Consider the following 11,041-nt stretch of genomic DNA (forward strand, 5'->3'; position numbering starts at 1 on the left):
CTGTAGAATGTAAGGCTGAATTGTGTCTTGGCCTTTAGCTTGGTTCCAGGCACAAAACTTTTCCATTTGTCCGAGTAAGCCTTCCTGTTGCTTGGCCTCCTGGCTTCCAGAATAACATCCAGAACTGCTTGGGAAAGAGGAGCTGGCTGGATGTTTAGTTGATTTGCCATGCAGCCAGATTTAAAGTTTTGAGCTGGCTGTGAAGAATCTGATTGTTTTGTTGTGTGAGCAAATGGGGAATTTGTGGCAATATCCATGGTGGGCTGTTGGCCATATTCCTCAATAGCGGGTACCAGTGCTGGCGTGGCCAGTCTGGGGCTATGAGAATCAGTCATGGTCTCTCCATTTTGACTTTCAGAAGTACCTTTGTGGGGAGAGGTAATGGAAGGAAGGCATATACTGTCAGGTTTTTCCAACTGAAAGAGAGTGCGTCCACTTCCAAGCTTGATGGTGAAGTGTCCTTGTACAAAATGTTGTTAGGTGATAGTTTTGAGGACTGGCAAACAGGTCCATGTCTGGAAGGCCCCATTTTTGAGTTATCATTGCAAATATTTGTGGATTTAGTTTCCACTCATGGGGATCCTTGATGTTTCTGCTGAGGTCGTCTGCCAATGTGTTCTTCTGTCCTGGCAGGAAATGAGCTTGTAACTGAACTTGGTAAGCCAGAGCTGTGTTCCATAAGATCATTGCTTGCCTGCATAGAGGGTAGGAATGTGTACCCCCTTGTTTGTTTATGTACCACATTACTGTGGTGTTGTCCGTCTTTATTGCAAGTTGTCCTGGATGTAATAGATCCTTGAAGGCTGTCAGAGCTTTCTCTACAGCTAGCATCTCTTTTTGATTTATGTGCAGATTCCTTTGATCTGCAGTCCATACACCTTGAACACACTGTCCTGCCATGTGTGCCCCCCAGGCGTAATCTGAAGCATCTGTTGTGATAGTTTGCCTGGCTGGGGGCAAGGTGAAAGGCTGACCCTTGTTGAGGTGACATGCCTGTGACCACCATAGAAATTCCTGTTGTAGGCAGGGAATGAGAGATATCATTGTGTCCAAGCTGTGGCTGTGTTGAGAACATACACTTTTTAGGTACCACTGTAATTTCCTCATATGCAGCTTTGCAAATGGTATTATTAGTATGCAAGATGCCATGAAGCCCAAGGCCTGCAGAATTTTTCTTGCAGTTAATTGGGTCTTTGTTGCCATTGTCTTGAAATATTGAGTCAGTTGTAGTTGCTTGTCTGGCATAAGATAAGCCTTCTGGGCCATTGTATTCAAGCTGGCACCCAGGAATGTCATTTTTTGTGAGGGTACTAGTTTTTACTTCTTTTCGTTTACTGTGTACCCCAGGCAGTTTAGTAGATGCTTTACAAAGGCCAGATGATGTAAGAGAATGTCTTTGCTTTCTGCTTGGATGAGGCAGTCGTCCAGGTATGGGTATATTTGAATTCCTCTTTGTCTGCAGTATGCAATTACTGGTGCCAGGCATTTTGTGAAGACTCTGGGCACAGTAGATAAGCCAAAGGGCAGTGCAGAGAATTGGTAATGGGTTGAACCTGCAATGAAACGGAGGTATCTTCTGCAACTTTGTCTGATAGGGACATGCAGGTATGCCTCCTTGAGGTCCAACGTTACTAGCCATGCTTCCTTGCCGAACATGGGAAGAAGCTGCTGTAGTGTTAGCATCTTGAATTTGGGTACTTGTAAGTAAGTGTTGAGAATTGAAAGGTCCAGAATTGGTCTCCAGGCATTGTCCTTTCTGGGCACTAGAAAGAGTCTTGAGTAAAATCATTGGCCTTGCTCTCGAGTAGGTACCAGTTGAATGGCTCTCATGTCCATGAGAGCTGTAATTTGCTTTTGTGCCTTTGCCCATTGATTTTGTGGCAGGTTTGGCATTCCTCTTTTCATTGGCAAGGTGTGAAAATGGAATCTGTATCCTCATAAAATTATGTCTAGGACCCATTTGTCCTTTGTGACAATGTGCCAGTTGTCTGCAAAAAGTGCGAGTGTTCCCCCCCAAGGGGGCTGCCAAGAGAGTATCGCTTGGCCAGATGAGGTGCAAGTCACTGAGTTTGCCTTCTGGTGGATTGGGACCTGTCTTCTCCTCCCTTCTGTGTTGTAGTGCCCCATTGGCGAGGTTTATACTGGGATTGTGGTTGTCCTCTGCCCCTTGGACGTCTGTATTTACCCCTCTGTGGTCTGTCAGTAGCTGGAAAGGACCAATTTTTGCTGGCCAGTTTCTGCTGAAGCGAGGGGGTTGTACCTGTAGGAAATCTTTGACTGTCTGCATAGATTTTTCCTTATCCTCCATTTTCTTTAAGACTTCTTCTGCTTTAACTCCAAAAAGAACATCCTGCTGTAAGGGAGCATCTAGTAGTTTTGCTTTAACATGATCAGGCAGAGTTTGTTCCTTTAACCAAGCATGCCTACATATAACAGACCCAGTGACAGCTGCTCTGCAGGAGGCCTCCAAAGAATCAAATCCACATTGTAAGGTATGTTTGCCCACCTGTTCAGTGGTGTGCAACAGATCCTGTACTTCTTTCAATTCAGATTGTTGAGGGAGAGTGGTTATTCTTTGCTTTAACTGAGAGATTAGGAATTGCAGATACTTAAGCATGTGAAACTGGCAATTCAGTGCCCTCATAGCTAGTGTGGCTGAGGTGTAAACCTTTTTCCCCCACCTGTCTAGTGCTCTGGAATCCCTCTCAGAAGGTACAGGGTTTTTAGCCATAGAAGCCTTTGCCCCCTTGGGACCCTGGGAGACAGTCTCTGGGTCAGCTACAGGGCTTTTGTAAAGAAATTTGTGGGAATCAGGCACTCTATAGTATCTGTCAGGCTTAGCAGGAGCAGGAGGTAGAGAGTCAGGGTTCAAACTGGATTCTAAGTAAACATCATCCACAATATCCAAAAACTGGTGGGATGGCAAGTGGTCTGTGTTGGGGGAGTAAAAGAAACTCTCTGAGCCTTTTCTTCGAGTCAGAGTAGTCCTGACCTTCCCAGTGAAAATGTTCCCTCATAGTGTGTAAAGTTTCCCCAAAGGAGTAGTCTTCAGGAGGAGAAGCTGAGGGAATACAGTCCTCAGCATCATAATCTTCATAAGGGGAGGAGGAGTAATCTTGGTCCTCAGAGGAGTCTGAAGAAATGGACACTTGTTCAGATGATGCATAATCTTCCTCTTGTCTAGGCCTTTTGTCAGGAGGGGGCTGGGAACCCCTGATTAAAGAAATCAAATCTTCAGCCATTTTGAGCATCTGTTTCTTAGGCATGGGGCCTTGAACAGGAGACTGAAGTGCAGTCCTTTTAGATTTAGTAGGAGTCTTCGTCTTAGAAAACGTTTTAATGGTGAGAGTCGTCGGTCTGAAAATGCCTTCAGAAACCGATGGCGTTTCTGTAGCACTGACGTCTTTTGCAGCAATGTCGTCGGAAGGGCCTGAACTAAATGGCTACGTCGGCCTGGTACATTCCGCCAAAATTTCCATAGCGTTCTCGGGTTCCAGATCTGCGGTAGTCAAGGGCTGCATTGGAGCCTCACTGAGGACCAGACCAGCCGAGGCCTCGGAATCTGGCTTAGGCCTGGGCTGTCTGTCCTTATCCTTGCGTTTTTTGTGCACGCCGGTAGTCTGTTGCTCCGATCGGCATGGTGTAGTTAAATTTCCTACCGAAGTAGTGCCGTGCAAAATCAAAGCGCCTTTTAATAGTACGCTTATTAAACCTAGCACAAAACTGACAAGTAGTGACGTCGTGGCCTGGGCCTAGGCAAGGTATGCAATAAGAATGAAAATCCTTATGAGGTATTTGCTTCCCACAAGAAATACAATTGTTAACTTTTTCTGACATCGGTCTGAGGCAAGAAAAGTTTCCCCAACGGGGTACTTAGGTTTATAGAAGACTTCGGTCTGAAATTCGAATTCGAAAATCTCAGGAGTTGGCCGACCGGCACTTGCGAACTGCTTCTGCTTCGGGCACCGCGCGGCAAGAAAGACTGAAGAAAATCGCGTCTGTTACATTATATATACCCCTGGCGCACTGACATCAGGGAAGAGGCGACAGCAACCGAGGCTGGACCAAGACTTTGGAATTCCGGCCCACTGCGGGAACGCCTGACGACAGGATAACCCAAGTGTGATGACTGCAGCAGGGTAACACGATGAACATCTGAATACTGTAATTAAATCAAAAGGTGCTTCAACAAAGTATTAGTTTAAAAGGTGTGCACATATATGCAAACAGCTTATTGCACGTTTTTTAATTTTTACATTTTTTCCCCAAATTTGTTTGCTTTTCAATTGAATTGTACAGGTTATAGGTCACATCACAGGTGGGAAAAGTTTTGAAATGACTTACTGTGGTCTTATTTTTTTTTATATCATAAAAACCTGGCATTTTAACAGGGGTGTGTACACTTTATATATATATATATATATATATATATATATATGCACACACACATATATATATATATATATATATATATATATATATATGCACACACACATATATATATATATATATATATATATATATATACATATATACACACACACACACATATATATATGGATATAGGACAATTGAACAAAAGTTCAATAGTCCGAATCCACAATCACCAAACACACTTTAACGAAAGCGCTTTCACCGAAAAAGCGCTTTAAAGTGCATAAAAAAAAAAAAACAACAAACAATAAATCTACTTTTATGCAGGGAAAGAAGCCCCCCACACTCCCCCTACTCTAATATTCTTACTCCAAGATTGCACTACAGTGAGGAAAAGGGAATATTCCCTTATCCGCACGGTAGTACGATCTCCACAATAGTCATTCCCCCACGACTACCTCTAGCTGCAGGCATACTACCACGAAAGTGCTTTTTTAGTAAAAAGCACTTTTGCGGAAGTATGCTCAGCTGTTTGTGCTTTGGTGAAAAGTTCCTTCGGGGATCAATACCGATCCCACATATATATATATATATATATATATATATATACACATACATACATATGTTTTTCTTTCGGCGTTTCCCAGTCATGGTTCGCCACAGCAGAACTCCGGTCCGCTAATGATTGGCAGTAGATTTTTATGGTGCCAAGGTGCCAGCCCGACGCCCAACCTTCAACGAAGGCATGCCCATTCACGCATGTCTTTCGAACGCCACTCGACAGCGGGGAGGACATGCAGACTCCACACATAAGACGCTCCAGCGGAGAATCAAATATAGATAGATATATATATATATATATATATATATATATATATATATATATAGGCACACCCCAAGAATCTAAAGTTATCTGATGCCAGACAGGGAGGAATAAGGAAAGAATGAGAGAGAGAGGACAACCTAGCTAATGGGAAGGGAAGAAATGTGTCAGATGGCGGCAGATTTGTTCTGAAAAAGGGGCTTTTGAGTTCTAGAAGTCTGTGTGAGCTTATCAGTGAAAAATACACTTAGGAACCATCTTCCCTTTAGAGAGCTTATGAGGTTGCCTATGTACAAAGGCAGACTTAGAAGGATAGTTTCTCTGAAATGTGGATGTGGAAGATGCAAAGATTTAAGATCCTGCATCACTTTACCTTTGTCTTACAGAGAAGCTTTAGGAGATTCCATTTGCAACAGCTTATAACACCTCATTTGAATAGCAGAGACTTGTGAGCAATCCAACTTAAAATACTTCATTATGCTAACTACTGTGTTGCCAAACAACACCTTCTCAAAGGGAGAATCAGGATTCAAGGAATCCTCCTCTTCAGACCCAAGTTTTAAAGGAGAGGTAATTTGTGAGTAAGCGGACAATGACTCATCTCCTGAATGCACCTCCTCACCTGAAGAATCATACTCCATAGTCCTTTTAGCTGGAGTACAGGACCACGGAGAAACAGGAATAGACACCCCCTGAGGTGGTCTTAAGGCCATCAGGGCATGTTACAAGCCCCGAGTAAAATCCTGTTACTCTCTCTGAGGATCTTTAGCAATGGGAGGAATGTGCCTAGTTTTCTGCTTCTTCTTCAATAGTAGGTCTACCCAGACCAACTTAGGAAGCTCACAGCCATGCCTACTCTCAATTAAGGGCACAAGGGCATTCTTCCCTCACCAGAATCTCCCTAAGGCCTTAGAAAATGATTGGCCGTGGTTCCACCTCAATGTCAGTTGTTCATAGGTGCGTACTAGGCTATGGCCCTGGAGCCTTTACAAGCCTAGCCCATAGGATTACCCTGGCATTGTGCCACCTGACCTTAGTTTCCAGTGCCTCTGTTGAGTACAGCCACTGGAGTGATCCTCGGGGTGAATTTTCTACTTCCCATCCACTCATCAAGATTTCTCTTGAAGAGGGCCAGTGAGGTGCTCTGTTTGACACATATGAGAAGTCTATTCCATAGCATGGGCAGTCTCTGGGTTATGAAACATGTCCCTCCAGCACATTCTGTTGATTGTGGTAATGAGGCTGAAGTCTCTGGAGTGTGTGGTGCGGAGGGATTGGGATTTCTTTAGCTGTAGCATTTCTAACAGAGCTGGGTCAGACATGGCTTTATAAGTCAAGCAGAGATCGTTTCTAAGTAGGCGATATGAGAGAGAGAATAGTTGGGAGTTTTTTGAGACTGTCCATATAGGACAAGTGTTTAAGGCCTAGGATCCTCTTTGTGAGGTACTTTTGCGGCCTCTCCAGTTGTTGCAGGTGTCTAGTGAGGTACATGCCAAATGGGGCACTGTATTCGTTGACTGACCTAATGAGGGAAGAGTAGAGGGAGACAATGACCTCTTTCTTCCTGAATGCAAAACCCTTAGTAATGAGATGTGCCACATAGAAGGACTTTCTGACCACAGTGGCAGTGTGGTGGTCAAAATAGATGTTGCTGTCAACCTGTGTTCCGAGATCTCTTATAACGCCTTCTGTGTTCACTGGACTACCATCAATGTGGTAGTTCATGGGAACTGTGTTTTTCCAAAGGGGATGACGACACATTTTTTGGCAATGAGCTTAAGGCCATGGTTCTGACACCAGTCGTTGGTCTCAGTGAGGCCTTTCTGTAGGATGTCAACATCACTTGGGGAGTTAATAATGGCTCCCAACTTGCAATCATCTGCGAACTTTGTCAGCCAGAGTTCCTTCATGTAGGACTGGACTTCTGAGAAGTAGATACCAAACAGGAGAGGACCCAAGACCAATCCCTGTGGGACTCCACTCCTGACTGGTCAGCAGTCTGACTTGGAGTCAGCTACTTTCACACTGTGGGTTCTATCTGTGAGTCAGTTTGCAACCCACCTAGTGATATAGGGGTCGATGCCTAGCTTAGTGATTTTTTCTATGATTCCTGAGTGGGGAATGGTATCAAAGTCCTTGGCCAGATCAAGGTATGCTGCATGAACCACCTTGCCTTCATCCACAGCTTTGGTGACTGACTCAATGAAGTCGACCAAGTTGAGCAGGCATGATCTACCCTTCACAAAATAAAACTGTGTGGGATCCAGAGTTTGGAGATTCCCTATATCCTTGTTTATTAGATCCATGATGATGTGTTCCATAGCTTTGCATATCAGACTTGTCAGGCTAATGGGGCGATAGTTCCCAGGGTCTGTGGTAGCTCCTCCTTTGTGGAGAGGGATAACTATAGCAGTGCGCCATTCGGTAGAGACAAAGCCAGAGGTGAGGTTGTGACTAAACAGGGCACACAAGTGTAGTACCAGTTCACTCTCTAGTTCATGTAGAACACAGCCAGGGATATTGTCAGGTCCCATAGAAGCTGTATTCTTGGCCGTGGACAGTGCTGTTTTAACCTGTGCAGCATTAATACTGGGTGCCTGGCAATCTGCTGGTACTGTGATTGGTCTTTTGGGGGGGGGGGGTAAAGTTGGCACTGAATCTGTCGGCCAGTATATTGGCAAGATCTGTTGGCTATGTATAAGACATACCATTGTGCAGTAGCTCAGAGCTAATCTGGGTATTGCCGTGGAGGTTCTTTACATAACTATAGAAGGCCTTGTGGTCATCTTTACTATGTGCTGCAATTCTGTTTTCATAGCTAGCTTTAGAGGATCTGATGATGGATCTCAACTTTTTGTTGAGGCTGATAAGGGAGTTTTTCCAGTCTTGGGACTTCACCTTATTCTGCATCAGTTTCCTCCTTCTGTTGTAGAGTTTGTTTATGGCACGGGACCACCAGATTGGCTTCCTTTTTTTGGAGGACAGCGTCTTGGTTCTATTGGGTATGATGAGAGCCATGCATTTGTGTACATGTTCGTACAGTGCACTGGTGTATGATTCTGAGGTCATGCAACTATTCTCCATTTCCATGGGTGCCGTGAAGTTAGCCACCTCTGTTCTTAGGAGCCCAAAGTTAGCTTTGGAGAAGTTTTTCATGGTGGTTACCTTTGCGGGGTGGGAGTGGGAGGGATGTAGATTTTCAAAGTGATTAGTCTGTGGTCGGATCTAACCAGGGAGACTTCACTATTGGTGTAGAGCAATGGTTGCCCATGTTAGTAATGACAAGGTCAAGGATGTTGCTACCTCTAGTGGGGGCAAGAACGAGTTGGTCGAGGGCACTGGGCAAGTGTATTGGTACATGAGTAGTTTTCCCAGTTAATGGAGGGGTACTTGAAGTCGCCCAGTATGAGTGTTAGGTTGGACCCTAATATTCTCCTGGGTGCTAAGGAACATTGAGTGAGTGTCTTGGGACATGGTTGGGGACCTATAACACCCTACAACCTGAATCACTGTCTTACCAAAGTTAGCTGCACCTGAAGTATCTGATGCATTATGTTGGGCTACCAGTCTGGAGATGTGTGCATCCTTTATGAATATGGAAACACCACCACCTTTGGAGCTTTGGTCCAAGTTCTGTAGCCAAAATGTGTGGAATGAGTTATAGCCTGGTAGTGCAGGGGTACTTTCTGCTGCCTTAAACCAGGTCTCTGCTACAGCACAAATGCTGATGTTCTCCATTTTAAGGAGTGCTTTGAGCGAGTGCATTTTGAGATTTAGTCTTCTAGCGCTGAGCAGCATGACCCTCAGATTGCATTTGTTTGTAGATGTTACGGTGGTAATTTGATCTTTGGAACACCACCTAAAAAGGCACTATAGGGGTGGCAAGAGCCTTGGCCAGTATCCGGAAGCCTAGGGGTGACAGATGCAGGCCATCTCTGACAAAGCATTGAGGTCTGTCAATCATGTCATCCCAGGCAGACAGATACTGGATCCCCTTAAAATGACACCAGAAACTTAGCCAATTGTTGAAACCCATAATTTTCTGCTTGTACTGTGGTATCATTCTGAGTGACGGTAGGATGCTGCTCAGGGCTAGAGTCGTACCTGCCTGGGCTACATAATCCAAGAGCTCCTCCATGTCTCTTTTTATGTAGTCCAGGGAGTCAGAGTTCAAGAGATAAAGTCAGACTAGAATTTTTGATGCAAGTCCTAAAGGAGAATAACTACCATACAGAATAGTATACGCATAGTATAAGATAGTAATCTGAGAACAAAGCCTAAGTGGAAACCAAGAAAGGAGATTTTACCAATAAGGCTGACTGTAAGTTAGGGTATAGAAAACGGGGAAGAGGAAGCTGGAATTTAATGGAGGGAATTAGCAAAGCGATCAAAGTACTGGGAACAAATAACTCAGGAAGCAACTAATGGAGTGGAATGAGGTTAAGCAGAAGTCTGGACTGCAGATTACAGATTTGCCTTTCCTATTAGGACTGATAACAGAATACTGGCAAACAGAAAAGGACAGAGGAGTGTTAAATGAAAGACCAGCTCTAGTAGAGTTTTCTACTGTGTCTAGAACAGAAACTACTGTTAAAAAGGGGATAATTAGAAGTGTGATAAAATAATGCATGACAATTAACAAGAATCAAACAGAAGAGGCAAGAAAAGACTGTGAAAAAGAGAATGGAAAAAGAAATTGACAAAAAAAAATGGAAATAAATCTGTAAGGCTCCACAAGTAATGCAACAAAGAACAGAAGGTTTAGGATTTTGCATGGATGTGTTTGCATAGGCACCTTTTATATTCCAAGAAGACTTCAGAATAGTTTTCTGCAGGTAGAAATCAAATGCCGGAGGGGTGAAGGGGAAGAGAGGTAAATGGAAGAAGTTGGCAGATTTTATAAATTCCCTACTGGTGAACAAAGGGTTCCAATGAGGGAAATTATTCTTTTGAGCTGTTATTCAGAAAATTAATTGCCTAGACAAATTAAGGATTACTAAGTTTATTTCTATTGACTACCAAAATAACAATTACTAGAAAAATGGAAATCAAACTCCTGTGAAGTTGCTAAAAAAACTTGAGTAGGATCTTCAAAAAAGGGAGGACGCAAACCTTACAGAAATTAATGGAATTTGTGGGGTAAAACACATGGAGGACTGATGTTTAAGGTAAGGTAGGAATGGAATAATTACACAATGCTGCAGTGAATGAAAATTGTTAAACATATGCATACATCCCATGACAGCAACAATGGAAACTATTACTAAAGTTTGTTTTCTTTTCTATTAACATATGCAAACTATGCTGCCATTTAAAGTGTGAAGATGTAATAAAGATGTTACAAAAAAAGGGGGAGAGCTTAATGAAGGGACAACCAGAGGGATCAAACAGGATGTCTGGCAACAGCTCAAACAACACATCCATTGCTTAAGGAGGGTACCATCTCATGAGGGAGTTTTGCCTGTTTCAGACATGTACACAGCCTTCACCTCCATTCTTCATTTCAAAAGTGAAGTGAATGGGAAGAGAGGCATGAGTCTCCTCAATTCTAAGGTCCCAAATGTGCAAAGTGCTCACAGGAACAAGGGCATGTGACTTTCATGTGCAGAAATCCAGCCAGATGCTGGTATCCAATGAAAGCTCTCTGTGTAGTCTGGCACCTGTGTTTCCATCTCCCACAAAGAACTGCACAAATGTTGACATCACATGCCTAGTCCATGGACTCTAGCATGGGCTTATCCCGTGCCTGCATCCTCTTTTTCCACATACAGCCAGCCCAGATCAGCTAGGAAGGCAGTGTTAGATGAAGATCTCAGGCCATGCTACACCTGAGCCTATACTGGA

The 11,041-nt window shown here is 43.7% G+C and overlaps 1 protein-coding gene across 3 annotated transcripts in view; it reads right to left on the reverse strand.

Annotated features, from left to right (window-relative positions):
* Positions 1-11,041, reverse strand: part of PPP6R2 (protein phosphatase 6 regulatory subunit 2) — a 4,227,669-nt gene that overhangs the window by 1,532,456 nt on the left and 2,684,172 nt on the right. The gene's annotated exons all lie outside the window — the stretch shown is intronic.

This window comes from Protopterus annectens, chromosome 11.part0 (assembly GCF_019279795.1).
Source record: "Protopterus annectens isolate FY-2018-M chromosome 11.part0, PAN1.0, whole genome shotgun sequence".
Classification (NCBI taxonomy): Eukaryota; Metazoa; Chordata; order Ceratodontiformes; family Protopteridae; genus Protopterus; species Protopterus annectens.